The 17083-nt window shown below is 36.2% G+C and overlaps 1 long non-coding RNA gene and 1 pseudogene across 2 annotated transcripts in view; one reads left to right on the top strand and one right to left on the bottom strand.

Moving 5' to 3' along the window:
* The window catches only part of LOC306662026, a 219949-nt gene that overhangs the window by 70672 nt on the left and 132194 nt on the right, over positions 1 to 17083 (top strand). The window lies entirely within an intron of this gene.
* Positions 5166 to 6041, bottom strand: LOC306662136 (small ribosomal subunit protein eS1-like; annotated as a pseudogene). The gene has a single exon. The product of its transcript is annotated as a small ribosomal subunit protein eS1-like (transcript).

Here is a 17083-nt window from a genome sequence, read left to right as displayed (position 1 = left end):
TTCTAGGATTTGAGATGTAATGTCAGGGTATTATTTGTTTACTGTCTATTCTTTTAATGAATGAGCTCAGTGCAATGAACTTTCCTTTTAGCACTGCCTTCATAGTGTCCCAGAGATTGTGATATGTTGTGTCCTTATTCTCATTTACCTCTAAGAATTTTTTAAATTTCATCCATCATTTCTTCAGCTATCCATTGCTCATTCAGTAGCATATATTCTCCAGGTGTTAATAGTAGCTTATGTTTTTTATTTTATCATTGATTTCTAATTTCATTATATTATGCAAGGTATTTATTATCTCTATTTTTTTTTATTTCCTAAGAGTTACTTTGTGACCTAAGACATGGTCTATTTTAGAGAAGGATGAGAAGAAAGTATATTCATTCATTGACTGATGAAATATTCTACATATTTCTGTTGTCTAAATTATTAATTGTGTTTTATAGTTCCATAGCATCTTTATTGGTTTTTCTTTGGAGGATCTATCCAGTAGTGAGAGATGTATGTTAAAGTCACCCAGTATTATTGGATTGCAGTCTATTTGATTCCTGAAATTGAGAATTGTTTGTTTGATGTACATATAAGCTCCATTATTTGGGGCATAAATATTTATGATTGTTATGTCTTATTGATGTATAAGCAGTAAGAAATTCCCTTCTTTGTCAAAGTAACTTTGACTTGAAGTCCAGTTTATCTGATATGGGGATAGAAACTCTTGATTGTTTATGATATCCATGTGAATTTTTTTTTCCATTCTTTCACCTTCAGTCTGTGAATGTCTTTGCTTCTGAGGTGAGTCTCTTAGAGATATTGTTGGGTCTTGTGTTTTAAACCAATCTGCTGGTCTATGTCTTTTGGTTGATGGGTATAGGCCATTTACAGTCAATGTTATTATTGAGATATAATTTTTATTCCCTGTGATTTTGATTTATTTCTGGTTTTTAATTTAGTTTCTCCATTGATTCACTGTTCTTTAGTGTAGTTCCTCCCTTTATTAATTTTCACTTTTATTTTTCATTTCTCCCTGAAATATCTTATTATATTTTATAGTGCAGGTTTTCTAGTTGTGAATTCTTTTATCGTTTTTTTTTTAAATTATGGAAACTTCATCAATTCAGAAGTTTAATTTTGCTGGATATAGAATTCTTGGTTGGTTAGGGCTAGGGTTGCAGCTCAGTGGTAGAGCGCTTGCCTAGCATGTGTGAGGCACTGGGTTTGATTCTCAGCACACATATAAATCAATGAATAAAATAAAGGTCTATCAACATCTAAAAAATATTTTAAAAAAAGAATTCTTTGTTAGCATCCATTTTCTATCAGAGCTTGGTATATATTATTCCAAGCCCTCTGAGTTTTGAGGACTGGGTTGAGAAATCAACTGAGATTCATGATGTTTACCCTCTAAATGTTACCTTTCATTTTTCTATGTTATCCTTTAAAATTCTATCCTTATTCTTTGTTAGGGATTTTCATAATAATGTGTCTTGATGTGAGTCTGTTGTAATATTGTATATTTGGGAAACTGTTAGTATCCTGTATTTGATTTTCCATTTCATTCTCTAGGTTTGGGAAACTTTCTGATATTATTTCATTGAAAAGATTATGTATTCCTTTCATTAGCGTTTCTGAGCCTTCATCTATTCCAATGAATCTTATATTTGTTCTTTTCAGGTTATCCCATAGTTTTTGGAAGTTCTGTTCATGGTCATTTTCAAGGTATATATTTCGTCTTTGTTGCCTAAAACTGTCTTCCAAGTGATCTAGTCCGTTTGTGATGCTTTTAAGAATGAATTTTAAATTTGTTTTATTGATTCCTTCATTTTGAGAATTTCTGCTTTATTTATTTATTTTTTTCCAGAATCTTTCTCTTTTTATGGAAGTGATCCACCCTTTACTTTGCAAATCAGTTTGACTACGTAAATTCTAAACTTCTGACACTTCTTCCACTGTGGTGTCGGTGAATTCTGTTACTGGAGTCTCTTGGTTTTTGGGGGTGATTTGTTCCCTTGGTTTTTCATGTTTCATGTCTACCTACTTAATAGTATAGATCTGAGGCAGTAGCATTTCTATCCTGTGGACTTACGGTGTCCCTTAAAGTTTCCAGTACCTCTCTTTTTAGGGGGAGACAAATAATAACAGCGGATGCAAACAATATAATGTGTTAAACCAAATGGTTACTATTATGATGTCTATAATGTTAATTATTAGAATAAACAGAAGTAATATGGTAAGTTATTGCCTACAATAACAACAGTTTGCAAAAGGGTTTAAAATTTCAAATGGTGGACAGGGAGAGAACAGAAGTGTTATAGGATGTGATTATGAGGGAGGAGGAGAGAAAACTGAAGTAAAACATTAAAGGAAGAATGAAAGAATAGAGATTGGCTGTTAGTGGAAGAAAGAAGAATCAAGGGAAACAGGTAAGAGAAAAATACATATAAAGTAAAAGTTTTAAAAGAGTAAAAGTAAAAATAAAAGAATACAAAGCAAAACTTCAAAATACCAATCAAACATCCTAGTCTTCAAAAAACTGATCCATGAATTAAAAAATGCTAGACATGAGAATACAAAACAAAACAAATGAATATGTATAAATGTCTATATACCATTAAGGTCACAAACTGAAAAGCACAAAAACAAAACAAAACAGACAAACAAAAAACAAGGAAAAAAGAGAAAAATCTCAAAGAATTTCTTTCCACTGGAGTTCAAAAGAGTCTCAGTTTCAATTAGCAGTTTTAGGTGGGGTCATCTGGAGTGTGATGCACCACCCTCTGGTTTGCTGGGATGGTAGATGTAATCCTGTAGGTGGACTTCCTGGAGGCCGAGAAAGGTTCAGGTGGGTGCTAGGCTCTACACTGAATGCCACTTGGTCTAGAGATTTTAAATCGGCATACTTCCAGGGCACAGAAATTGCAGGTCCATGATGGAAGACTGTAACCTAGGGATTTCCCCTGGGTTTTACTCATGTGGTGGAGGAGCCACTTCTTAGTCCCCTACATCACCTGGGGACCTCACATTTCTTGGTCTTGGGTTCAGTCTCCAAACTTGGTCTCTCCTGCCTCTGCCCCTCTGAATTCCCTGTCAGATGCATGTCTCTCTTGCATTTATTTCCTTAATTACTTTCCATGTAGTTGCTCCTTTTTCTTTCCCAGTCAATTGTCTTTTCTTCAAGTATGTTTCACCATCTTATACTGTGAGTTTTTGGCCTAATCTTTGTTAGTGGATGTACTTTGTTCCTAACTTGAAAATCTGAGAAGTCCTTCTGTAGATGAGGTCTCTTTTCTTTTTTTCCACTGTTATGAGCACGACCACGCTGGGGTGACCTGAGCTCCACACCTGAGATCCAGGTGGTTCTGACACTCATAGGGGTCAAAGCTCAGGTTCCACACCGCACGGTGCCTTTAGCAGCTGCCCTCCATCCACTCTCCTCCTGATGTCTGCCACCAGTTCTGACTCACTGGCTTTCTGCAAAGAGAGTGTCCTTGGAAATGCTCCTCTTTCTGTGTGGCTAGCAATGTTTCAAACTCTATGTTGTTTCCAAACTTCAGTTTTTTGGAGGGATGCACCCTGGAACCTCCTAAGCAGGCATCTTGTTGGAAGGAGAAAGCTGTTATTAAATGCTTCACACACATGCACTTTGCAAGCCACCTGAGCATGCTATGCCTTATTTTTTGTGGGCATTTAGTAGTTGTTTGGGTAAGTACATTTTAGATAAATGACAACTGTCTATCTCATTGTTTCACTGACCTTTTAAATTAATGTACTATCTACTAAATTTGAAATACAATCAGGTTTTAAAAGTAAATAGATACTCAATACTCATTTATTATTTTGCTTTATAACATGTAATATTCTTTTGTATATACCAATATTTTCTTTTATCTGGAATAAATGGGCACACAGGATCAAAAACCAGATGAAGAAAAAATTGCTTGCCAGTTACCTCACAATCTGAATGTGTAGATGAGTACATATTAGATCAAGTGACACATAGGTAATAAAAAGGAAAAGGAACATCTGGAAATAGGAAGATAAGGAAGATTATTGGATTAAAGAGAAGATTATACAAAGACTTGGATGACTTCTACAAAAGGGAGAAATAAAAAAAAGGTATTTCTGAGACATCAGCTAGAAAAGGAAAAGTTCCAGAATATAGATGAGCTCTGGGACTGGTGTGGGGAGGAGGGGCCATGTCCTCAGAGATGGTCCAAGGCTTATGGGGTTGAATACACACACAGGGGAGCTTCTTACCAGGAAGCAAGCCAGATCGTATTCAATGGCAGTTTGAAAACTTCAGCAAAGCTACTAAAATATTTTACGTTTCAAGTTTTACAATGTCACCAGTGCCTCTAAAATAATCATCTCCACAGACTTCAAATATAAAAATCTTCTTTTGACTGAATTAACTTTTCTATTATACTCATCACTTATGTGCTCTGCTTTAGGGTGGCACAAGCTCATATTTTAAGAGAACTGCCTTTTATTTTTAAGTATGTAAAATTCCCAATGAAACAACTTATTGCTATAAAAAGAGAGGGCTCATAATCCAGGAGTCTAGATTTTATAGTTTTTCTTTTTGCTTAAATTCTTGGAACAGATCAAGGTCTTAGTTCATGGGAAGGATTTTGACACTACCAGCAAGAAATTTGCTTTCCAAAGTGCTATTTATCATTTTACAATTGTTTTTTTTTTTTAATTTAATGGTTCTAATTTTTGTGGATGATACCAATTGTATAGTTACTGTGTGTTAGGCCCTAAACGATTTTTAGGCAAATAAGATACACATCGATTTGCTTATAGCTTAGCAAATCATAAAAAAGAAATTAAGCTGCAAATTTTCAGATACATGAGGGGCAAAGAAGGGGCATTTGATTTGTATTTGTGCATTTGACAAGGTAAATGGGTAATAATCATACATGGAGATATGCTTATAAAGTCTGTATTGATAATGTTTAAAAGAATATATGTATTAATAGTGGTTATTTGTGGGTGGTGAGATTATATATGACTTTTACTTTTGTTTTTGTTCTTTAAGACCTATTTTCTGTAATGAACACAGATTACCTGGTAATAATCCTTAAAAATTTATTGTTTTTTAAGCATTCAATAAGAAAATCTATAATAGTGCTTTTAGGTAGGGATTTAAGCAATGTCTTTTTTTTTTTTTTTTTTTTTTTTTTTTTACAAATAGGACTCTTTATTTGTCACTATTAAAAATCTGAATTTTAAACAGATTCTTGAACTGGTGGTTCATATCCATCAGCCCGTTCAACTTTAGCACCTGTCTCATCCCCAGTAGTTTTTCCAGAACTACTACCTTCACCATGAAGCTCCATGAGTTTTCCCAATTCAAACTTGGGCTTCTTCAGCATTTTTAGTTTTCTAACAAAGACATCATGAAGAGGATAAATTGATTGACAAGCTTTCTCTATGTCTTTCCCAATGCTGTCTGGAATCAGTTTATTGACTACTTCTTTCAAGTCATTTGTCTGCACCTCCCGGGTCATAATTTCCATCATCTTCTTTCGGATTTGGTGGACCTGTTGGTGCTGAGCATAAGAGGTCTTCTGTATCTGATTGTTGCGTTTTTTAGTAAAACCAACACAAAACAGACGCAGCAAATAACCATCTGTAGTCTTGACATCAACGTGAGCTTCGATCATCGTCTGCCATTTTTTTGACCATGGAACACATTTTGTCACGGGTAAGATCCATGCCATGGAAGTTGGTCAGGCAGTTTTTTCCCTGAATGTCCTCAGTAATTAGTTTGAATTTCCTAAATGCAACTTTATCATTCTGTAGATCAGCAAGACTCACTTCAAACACACGACCCTTGAGGCCATCAGAGGCAATTTTGGTTCCTTGGGTCCTTGTGACTAATGCTTTTCCAATATTTCTTATATTGAACATAGCCTGTGCTTTCACATCATACCACTCTTTCTTAGAAAATGGATCAGCCACTTTCTTCTTGGCTCCCTTCTTGCCGCCTTTGTAAGGCCTTTGTTCTTGCCTACCGCCATGGTGCCGCTCAGAGAGCCGAAAGGGCGAAAGCGTAACTCATGCGAGAACTTCTTACGCAATGTCTTTTAAATCGCTGCTCTAAGACATATGTGTTTCTCTTTTTTCCCTCACTGTGGATACAATGGTGATTAAATGATCAGTTTCACCTTCATGAAGCCTACAAAAATTTAATGAACAATTATAACAAGTGTGATAAATAATGCAATATAATAGGACAGGTAGTTTTTATAAAAGTATTAATAACAACTACATGCCAAGTATTTAAAAAGTGTGTTCTGCACAATAAGCCTATGAGGAATGCATAATTCTTACCCATCTCCTCATTTTTTTTCTTTAACATATGAGGAAATCAAGACGTACAGTTTGAAGTAACTTGCTCAAGATCCCACAGTTGTGTACTTCAGTCTCATGGGGTCTACAGCCTATTTTCAGAGAACTGACTAAAGAGCAGTGTGGATATATCATATCTATATCATTGTAATAATAGTGTGTTCATTGTACTTTTATTTCAATATTGATGAGAAATTAAAACATTTCAAAATTAAAAAAGGTTTCATAACCAGTAAGTGTTGGGATTCAAATCCAAACTTAACATCAAAACTTATAGTCCTTTTTTTCCATATTTAAAAAAATTCATTACTTTTAGATATACATGAAAATAGCATATTTCGACATTTTGTACATACATGGAGTATAACTTCCCATTTTTGTTGTTGCACATGATGTGGAATTACACTGGTCCTATGTTCAGATATGAACATACGAAGGTAATGTCCAATTAATTCTACTGTCTTTCCTATTCCCATCCCCCCATTCCCATGCTTCCCCTTTGTCTAATCCAATGAACTTCTCTATTCTTCCCTCCCCACCCTACTTATTGTGAGTTAGTATTCATATTTCAGAGGGAACATTTGGCCTTTGTTTTTTGGAATTGGCTTATTTCACTTAGCATGATAGTGTCTGTTTCTATCCATTTACCAGCAAATGTCGTAATTTCATTTCTTTTTATGGTAGAGTAGTAGTCCATTGTGCATATGTACCACATTTTCTTTATCCATTCATCTGTTGAAGGGCATCTAGGTTGGTTCCATAGTTTAGCTACTGCGAATTAAATTGCTATAAACATTGAAGCGATTGTGTCACTGTAACATGCTGATTTTAAGTCCTTTGGGTATATGCTGAGGAGTGGGATAACTGGGTCAAATGGTGGGTCTATTCCAAGTTTTCTGGGGAATCTCCATACTGCTTTCCATAGTGGTCACACCAATCTGCAGTGCCACCGGCAATGTATGAGTGTACCTTTTCCCCACATCCTTGCTAACATTTATTGTTGCTTGTATTCTTGATAATTGCCATTCTGATTAGAGTGAGATAACAGCTCTGTTACAGTATCTTATTATATGTAATCTCCCCATGTCTCAGCTATGTATATATTTCTAACTTGATCTTTAAAATTGATTTTAAAACTGACACATAAAAATGTAAAATTATATGTATCAATGGGTACCATGTGATTTTCAACACATGTATACATAGTACAATGTTTAAATCAGTTTAATCATCTCTCTTCAAATGTTTATAGTATCTTTGCAATAATTTTCAAAATCCTTTTTTTCCAGTTCCTTGAAAAATACATTATTGTAATTTGTAGTCATCCTCCTGTGAAATAGCACACCAGAACTTCTTGCTCATATCTGACTATAACTTACTACCTGTCAATCACCATTTCCCTATCCATCTCCCCATATCATTTAATATGAGAAGATAGGAATATATGGTGGAATATTATGTATGTACACCTACTTGAAAGTCTTATTGTTTTATAGCCTCAATTTACTGTATTGAAAGATTATAACTAATTTGAATCTTTGGGGTGTTTGACTTGTAAAACCTATTTAAAAAATATTCCATCTGATGTGTGTCCAATTTGACTGACTGATTTATCATTCAGTTATTCACTGATCACCTGCCACACACTTAGCCTGTGGTATATGTAGTTAATAAAGAGAAGTTCAAGTTTACGCTCTTCTCTGGACCATTGAGAATATCCAGTCTTGTTAAGTGGACACAAATATGCTTAAAACAAGAATGAACAATGCTCACATGAATACCTGAGCAGAAGTTTTGATACAGACTCTTAAGTGCTTTAAGAAGTAAGGAGATAGAAATCAATGTGGTTTGGAGAAATCAAAGAATGCTTCATAAAAAAGGCACTTTAAAATTGCTTTCAAAAATGGCTAAGATTTGAAAGTTTAGAAAGGCATTCTAGGTGGGAACAACATAAGCCAGGCCACTGAGCATAATGTATGTCTGTGGAACAGTGGTGAGACCTTATGGAAGGGTGTAGAGAGAGAGAATATAAGACACTGGAATGCATTGCATTGGGAGACAACTATTCTGAACTGAGTAGTTCGTTCTTGTTTTTATAGTAAAGAAAGCTACTGAAAAGTTTCAGTCATCAAAGGTGTAGCATGATGAAGCTTTTCATTTCAAAATCTGCATTTTGTTTTGTTGTTGATGCCCCATTAGAATTGCTTGCTTTGAGTTGGCTTTCTGTGTTACAACTATAACTTGTAATGTCAGTCTTCTTAAACTTGCTATTGAATCATTATACGGTTGTTGTCAGATGCCTTGCCTGCTGCATTCCTCAGGGACCCTTATGTTGGGGCTAAGCACTGTTTCCCCCATGACCTTGGTTCCACCTGGAGGGAGTTGCAAAGTAGAACACTCCACATCTCTGCCCCTCACTCACTCCCCTCTTGGATAGGAGTGAACTAATCACATTGGATTTTGGAAGACGAACTGGGCAAGGATAGCTTATTCACTTCCTCTCTTCTTTACTGGGGTAAGTCTGCGCTTACATGTCCTTCACCATCCTGGAAGATTAGTGGTAAAGGTCAGGCCCTGCCTGCACTGGGGCCACAGGGCAGGGTCTGGCTGAGGTTACCTAATTCTGGGTTCAGTGCTTAAACTTATTTGTCTGCATTATGTAAGTTGTATTCTTAACCATCAGTTTTATTGGTGATAATCTTGTTTTAGTTTCATTAGTTTACTCTCAAACACTTTCTTCTAATTATGAGTTGATACAACACCTGGGTAGAAAAGAGGGCTACCATTTAGAGTTTCTTCAATCCTCCTATCTTGTAAAAGCAATGTCACATTTTTAATATTAAGACCTATGAAATCTATGTCTCCTATTTCATTTGCTTCATCAGATTGGTACAATTTTCTTCTAAAATAGAATAACTATATGTGTTTATAGTCTGCAGATCTTTGCTTTATTCCTCTTTGATTTTCTATTTGCATTCTAATTTATATTTCTTGTAGTTGATTTTTTAGAAATATAGTGAACTATTATATTATGTATTTTCTATATGCTGCTCAGATCTTTTTGTGGAATGAGGCTCAGTTTAAATTGTATGATACAACTATGATGTATTGACAGGTCAGACTGGTGGCTGGATATATAAAATAAAGAATTTTATTTTAATTGAAAAGTGATTCGGAATCTCTTAAGTGCTGATAAGAAAGTGCTATCACTGAGATAGTGAGACAGATGGCAGGTGATGGTTTTTCAAGTGATCAAGGGAAATATGAGTAAAAAATCCAGAGGTGGGGCTCTAGAGAGGAGCTTAGGGAAATGAATGAATGAAACAAACTTCTGTGGAAGGGATGAAAAGAGTGAGTAACATATGTAGGGAGAGAGAAAGAATGAATAAGCAAATGTAGCTTTGGAGGAATTTCCGTAGCTGGTATAAAGAAAAAAGTGGAACCAGAAAATAAAATGAGAAAGAATCAGAAGGAAGAGAAAGAGTGGAAATTAATGTTCCTGAAACTGTGGGGAGGAGCAGGTGGTAAAATGCAAATGCTACCTGTTTTAAAAACTGCAAGGGAAAAGGAGAGTGATGTCTACAGGTCTTTTACTAGGCAACAGTTTCTTTGAAGCATTTAAGTTATCTTTCATTAATTCATTTACTCATTCCAAAAATATTTACATAACAGTCAGTGTAATACCATATAACTTGTGCTTGGCACATGATAAGCACTAAATAAAGGATTTGATTGATGGATCTAGGTACTGGAATGTTGTGTAGGACTGTTTCTGCACAAAGTTCTCCCCTAAATTAGAAGGCTGCCTGGGAGTGTACTGTATGTGGGTGGGTACTGCAGCTGGGAGTGTATGAGCAGAGAATATACAGTCAAGATGGCTCCTCTCCCTGCGGATTCAGTATGTGATTAATTCTGTGCTAGCCACATTCCTATTAGGAACCCTGCCCTTCCCAGACATTGTTCAGTTTATAAACCATTGCTCTGATTTTAGTCTAGGTAAAAATGCTCCTTTGTGCACAGGGGAGTGGAAGCAAATGGGCTGTGGGGTGGGCTGACTGGTGCAGCTGCTCTGCAGACGGTCCTTTGATTGATGGCTTGATTTCTACCCCCTTCCCACTCTGATTCCAAGTTTGCAATCAGCTTCTCTGGAGCTGTGCTATAAAGAATAGCTTCTTCTTTCCTTGCAGCCTTCTTTTCTGCTCCCTGAAGCCTTTCCTTTATACATTTTTTGTAGGGGCAGGGGTGCTAGGGATGGAATCCAGGACTTTGCTCATATGAGGCAAATGTTGTACCACTGAGCTGCAACTCTGGCCCTACCTCTGCACATTCTTGGCTACAACCTTCCCTCTGCACCATTCCATTTCTATCTGCACAATTCCACCTGTTTTCTAGAAGTCATCCAAGTCCTTGATATGTTAATGACTACTCCTTCCTCTTGGGGCTGAATTTATTCCTTTTTTTTGTTGTTATAAATTATTGTCACTTTAATTGGGTCTTTGGACAGAGGGGTTGTAAATATATGTATGTAATCTACTATTTGAACTGAAAGTCAGTTCTCAAATTGTCAAGACTCCCACTTTGTTATTGTTTTCTTAGTGGACATTTAAAATATTTTTATTTCTCAATCTGTATTTGTGATAAGTAAATGATTATATATATATGTATATAATATATATCTTCTATTAGAAATCATTGTAAAGACTGAACAGAGTTTCTGATCAGTAAGAGGCAAACAGATGCCAAACTGAACTGATTCCAGGCAGACAAGAAATTTGAAATTTTTCTTTCCTAACACAGCTATTATACAGGAAAATATATTATTAGTGTCAAGAGCTGAATCAGATTCCCCAAATATTTATCAAATAGTAGTGATGTTTTATGCAGTCTGCTAGGTTCTGGGTATATTGGTGAATAAAATAGATCTCTTCCTTTTCTTATGGCATTTATAGACTTGTGTGAGAGAAAGGCATTAAAGACATATGAGTTTAAATAAAATTGTAATAAGCCCTTTAAGGAAAAGTATAGGTTGTTATGAGGAAAAATAATAGGGGGAAATGTAATATTGTTGGCAGAATCAGAAAAAATCCTCTTTAGAGAAGTGACATTTAAGAAGATGCCTAAGAGAGTATGTAGGCAGAATAGCAGGAGAAGAATTAGAGGTGACAGAATAACAGGTCAGATGCTCATTGTGGGAAGATTGGACCAAGAATAGTGGAGAGTGGTCCATGGTGAGGCTGGAGAGATGAGGCAGAAAACAGATCAAAATTGTTCAGACTGGGTGTGGTGAACCAGTGGCTTGGGAGGCTGAGACAGGAGGATCAAGAGTTCAAAGTGAGCCTCACAAACTTAGCAAGGCCCTAAGAAACTCAGTGAGACTCTGTCTCTAAATAAAACACAAAAAAATAGATCTGGGGATGTGACTCAGTGGTCAAGTGCCCCTGAATTCAATCCCTGGTCCCCCCTGCAAAAAAAAAAAATCATTCAGAGTCTTGGACTATATATATTCTAAGAGCTTTCAAAAGATTTTACCCTTGGCATTGACTAGATCTGGCTGGTACTTACACACTTAATTACATTTATTTATTTATTTGTTCTGGAAATTGAACCAAGGGCCTCTTCATGCTAGGCAAGTGCTCAACTGCTAAACAGCACTCTGAGCCATGGTCCTTACTTTTTCTGGGGGGTGGAGGGTACCAGGATTGAACTCAGGGGCACTCAACCACTGAGCCACACCCCTAGCCCTATTTTGTATTTTATATAGAGATAGGGTCTCACTGAGTTGTTTAGTGCCTCACTTTTGCTGAGGCTGGTTTTGAACTCATGATCCTTTTGCCTCAGCCTTCCAAGTTGCTGGGATTATTGGCATGCACCCCTGTGCCTGAATGGTCCTTAAATGTTTGTTTTAAATGTTTGTTCTTTCCAACTTTGTCTTCACAAATTTGTAGGTGAGAAATGCAGAAGAGAAATAGTGATATGGCTACAAATATAGCAGACTGAAAGATAAATTTTAGGTATTTACTATATGTTGAATTGATAGGACTTAGTGATAGACATGGTGCATTTAGGAAGTGGAGTCATCACAGATGTCTCCTAGGTTTCTTAATTTGGCAGCTCAGTGAGATTGAGGTTTTTTTTTTTTTTTTTTTTTTTTTTTTTTTTTTTTTTTTTTTTTAATATGGTGCTGGGGATTGAACCCAGGGCCTTGTGCTTGCAAGGCAAGCACTCTACCAACTGAGCTATAACCCCAGTCTCCAGGTGCCTTTTTACTGAGATGAACAATATAGAGTAAGTATGACTTTGGGGGATAAAAATGAAGAGTTCAACTTCTAGTTTTTACTTGTGAGGGAGAAAGATTGAAGTAGAAATGTCAAGTAGACAGCTGGATACGTGGATCCAAATTATTATCACACAGGTGTTATTTAATGCCACAGGCATGGGGGATAATAGGAACAGAGAAGAGGATAAAAGGAGGGCCCAAGATGAAGGCCTGAGGAGCTTTCAAATTTAGAGTTTGGACAGAGAAGGAGAAATGGGTGCAAGAATTTTAAAAGGTCTAGAGAGGTAGAAGGAAAACCAGGAGAGTTGATGTCAAGGTTTCTAAGAGAAAGGAATATTTCAAAAAGGGAGAAATAAATGATAACTCCTTTAAAATACTCCTGAAAGATGATCTAAGTTCAAGTATTCACATGGTCTGAAACAGATGAAGTCACATTATAACACCAGGGAGAGAGATTCTGGAGTGTAGCTAGACAGGGGATAGTCAGGAGTATGTAATGCTGATCAGCATGAGAGCAAGCCAAGATGCATCTCAAGGATCTGGCTTATCCAGTGCCTTTTCCCCTTTAACCATCTTCACATTATAACTTCAACTATTGTATTAACATTAGATGAAAAATGGTTGTGAAGGCAACATCATTAGGGAATTTCTCAAGATAGTAATTTATCCTCCTATCCTTGCTTAGCTAGGATGCTCTTGATCAAGGACACCAGATAGAGAACAAAAACAAAAGCTAATACAAGTAATTTTGGGAAAAAAGTTTATTTTTTTACATTGACAGATAAAATTGTATGTGCTATGTACAGCATGATGCTTTAAAGAATATACATGTTGCAGAATGAGTAAATCTAGTTAATTAACATCTGTATGACCTTATATAGTTAGCATTTTTGTGGTTGGATTGATTTACATCTACTTTTAGCATTTTGTAAGAATACAAAGTAGTCATGTGCCACATAGCTGTGCTTTGGTCAATGATACAGATATTTTTGTCAATGTATACGGTTGATGGCCTCATAAGATTATATGGTCTGGTGACGTAGCTGTGTTAGTTTATGTGAATATACCCTATGATGTTTACACAACCACCAACATGCCTGGTCACATTATTTTTCAGAATTCTGTCTTTAAATGATGCATGACTGTATATTAACCCTAGTCATCATTTTGTAGGGTAGATAGCTAGAACTTATTTTCTTGTCTAACTGAAATTTTATATTCTTTAACCCAAATCTCCCCCATTACACCCCCAACCCAAGCATCCCAACCTCTGGCAACCACATTCTCTTTTTTTTTTTTTTTATATTTTCCCTCCAATTTTTTAATTAGTGCACTATAATTATACATAATACTGAAATTAATTATTACATATTTGTACATACACACAACATAATTTGAGTAATTTCTTTCCCTAGTACCTCCCTTCCCTTCCTCCTCCCTCCTCTGGTCTCCTCCTCCTCTACTGGTCACATTTTACTCTTCTACAAAATCAACTTTTTTAGATTCCACATATGAGTGAGAATATGTGTTGTTTTTCTGTGTGTAACTTATTTCACCTATATAATGTCCTCCAGGTTCATCTGTGGTGTTGCCAATGACAGCTTTTCATTCTTTTAGTGACTAAGTAGTATTGCATTGTGCATGCATATCACATTTTCCTTATACCTCATCCCTTGGATCCTTTGGTTGATTCCATATCTTGGCTATTGTGAATAAGGCTACAATAAACATGGGAGCAAAGATATATCTTTGACATATTGATTTCATTTCCTTTGGATATATATCAAGAAGTGACATTGTTAGATCCTATGACAGTTCCATTGTTAATTTTTTTGAGGAAACTCCAAACTATTTTTCATTATGAAAGTTCATTTTAAATTAAAAATTTCTGACTGTTTATTATGTAAAACCCTCAGGTTTTTGATCATGTGGAACTGAACATTAATAGAAAACTGAATGTCAACCCCTGTGGAGCTAAACATTTTGTGAAGATGAGGTCAGAAAATATTGTCATCATTTTTTGCATGCAGTTTTTCAGTTCAGTATTATAACCAAAGATTACATTTATAAATGTTTTGAAGTTGTGCAAGTATGAGAGAAAATACTAGATTGAACCATATGGAATTGTCATTTGTTTTGGAAAAAATAATCATGCACAGGTATTTCCACGTACCTCAGTCTAATATTTAATACGTGGAGAGGTGTTTATTCCAGGCAAGGTTCTTTGTCATTCCAATGGTCTTTCTCAATTACTGAGAGCTATGGTAAATGAACTTAACCTAGATTTAATTTTAATTTCTAGTACTAGATATGCAATTTTGAATTTTTATCTTCTTACAAACTTTGTTAAGTGGTTCCAGACAGCTCTGAGGAAGGACTGTAAGCTAGGATGCAGTGAAAAGCTTCAAATTTTACTTGTCCTCTTCCAGTCCTTTCATTATACTCGGGATTTAAATGGATGGGATTTCAGAGACACTCATCCTGTGCCTCAGAGCTATTTTCCAGTATGTTCCTGAGAAGTGAAAACAGCAGCTCAGAAAGATTCCCTTGTCTTTCTTGAAGGATAGTAGCTATCCTTTTATTACTCTTCTCAGCCCAGATGATCTTTAGCCATTTTATGAAGAATTTCGTAAGAGCAAATTTCCTGTGCTTAACGATGGCCTACTAGAAGGTCCCTCATTCTTGGATGAAATCACTTGTCATATTAATTTATTTTTGAACTTAACTGAAGCTAGAATTGCTTTTATGGTTGACAGGTTAGTGATATTTCATTGTAAATGTGTTCGATATTTATTAGATTAGCTAGCCATTTTTGTGTATTGTGTATATACACATGAAAAAGGAAGTATTCAACTTTCAGGTTGAATCACATGAAATTGCCTTATTTCTGTGAAGAAGTAAGTGGCATTCTAATTCAGAGTTTGAGTTATTTTTACTTGTGTGCACATGTTTTAAATTTGAAAGAATATCATGGGAAAATAAATTGAAATTGGGCAAAGAATGAGTAGTTCCTTGCTCTTATTATAGACAAAGTATGTGGACAAACATAGAGTCCTTGAACTACTCTACAATCTCTGGGCTCTTAAGTTATATACACAGTTGTATTTTCTTAAGATAGCATATGTAGTTATCTTTTAGAAGATTAGGAAAACAGAAAAGAATAAAGGAAAGCAAACCCCTCTTTAATTTTATCACCAAGAAATAAATCCTGACATTATTTTCTCATGCAGTTATTTCCACATATGTGACAGAATGTAATAATTAAATTGTTTTTATTTTTCTCTGATTTGCTGCTAATAAAAGATGGTATATATACATTTGTTATCTTAAATGAAATTTTCTTTGTACCCCAGAAAGCAGAAATTGTTTGAAAACAATTATTAAAGTTATAAATTATGGGCTTAGTGGGGCTTTGACGTCTATTACAAATGAATAAGTGGAAAACAGGTTTTGAGGAAGAATGGGGTGGTCCTGAGGAAGCCTGGGGAACAGGATGGACAGGGAGCAGGTGGCAAGGGGCAGTGGGGAGAAGTAAGGGTAATGGAAGGGCACCTGGTAGGCTGGGTGCCGAAAGCAGAAACTGTTCAAGAAAGGAGAGGGTGTGATTGCTGGGAAGTGCCAGATGAGTGGACCTGACCAAGGGACTATGTGTTTAATTTACCAGAACATGCTTTGGAATTAAGCCACTGCCCACAGATAGCTAGCCTCTCATATTCCTCAGTAAGGGTGAAGTCTCTTGCTGTTTCCAGTGGGACAAAAGAGGGACCTGTGCTCTGTTTGTATCTAGCATATCACTCATTGACTGACCAACAGAAATAATCTTGTCCGTGACATTTTACTTGGTCCCTGTTTGAATGTCCCATGTGGTAATGGCTTCCAGAATGGCCTGAGAATCTATCTTTGCTTGATTTCTCTGAGAGGTAAATCCTGAGACAGAGATTAGAGTGCAAGTAATTTGTTTGGAGATAATCCTAGGATGCCCTAGTAAGAAAGTGAGGAGGAGGAGCACGGGAGAGATGTCAGCCAATAAAGGGCTCATAATGAAGCAAGTTTCTGGGCCTAACTGGGATCCACTGAGGAACTCCAAGACGCTGTGCAGAACATGAATCAGCGTTGTTCCCTCAAGGTGAAGGACATATAATGTTTAAAGCCGGTTCCTTTGGGTCATTCATGGAAAGTTGCTCCTAGGGAATTAGGGGTACTTCTGACCTGCCATGGTAGGTGAACAGAGGCGCTCTGGCCAAGAGAGGGATGGAGAGAGAGGAAGCCATGAGATAGTTGGAAGTTAGCCATATGCACTATAATGGTGAGATTTGAGGTTGTATGGGCAAGGCTCTGACAACATCTGCTGCAGTTTGACCCTTGCACTGCTCAGATCCACTCAGACCCCACAGTAAGATCATTCCTTTCAGTCTTTGATTCTTCAAGCTGGTGGTCACCTTGTCTCTTTCT

The sequence above is a fragment of the Sciurus vulgaris genome (assembly GCF_902686455.1).
Source record: "Sciurus vulgaris genome assembly, chromosome: 5".
NCBI classification, from domain to species: Eukaryota; Metazoa; Chordata; class Mammalia; order Rodentia; family Sciuridae; genus Sciurus; species Sciurus vulgaris.
This window is presented reverse-complemented; position numbering and strand designations above follow the sequence as displayed.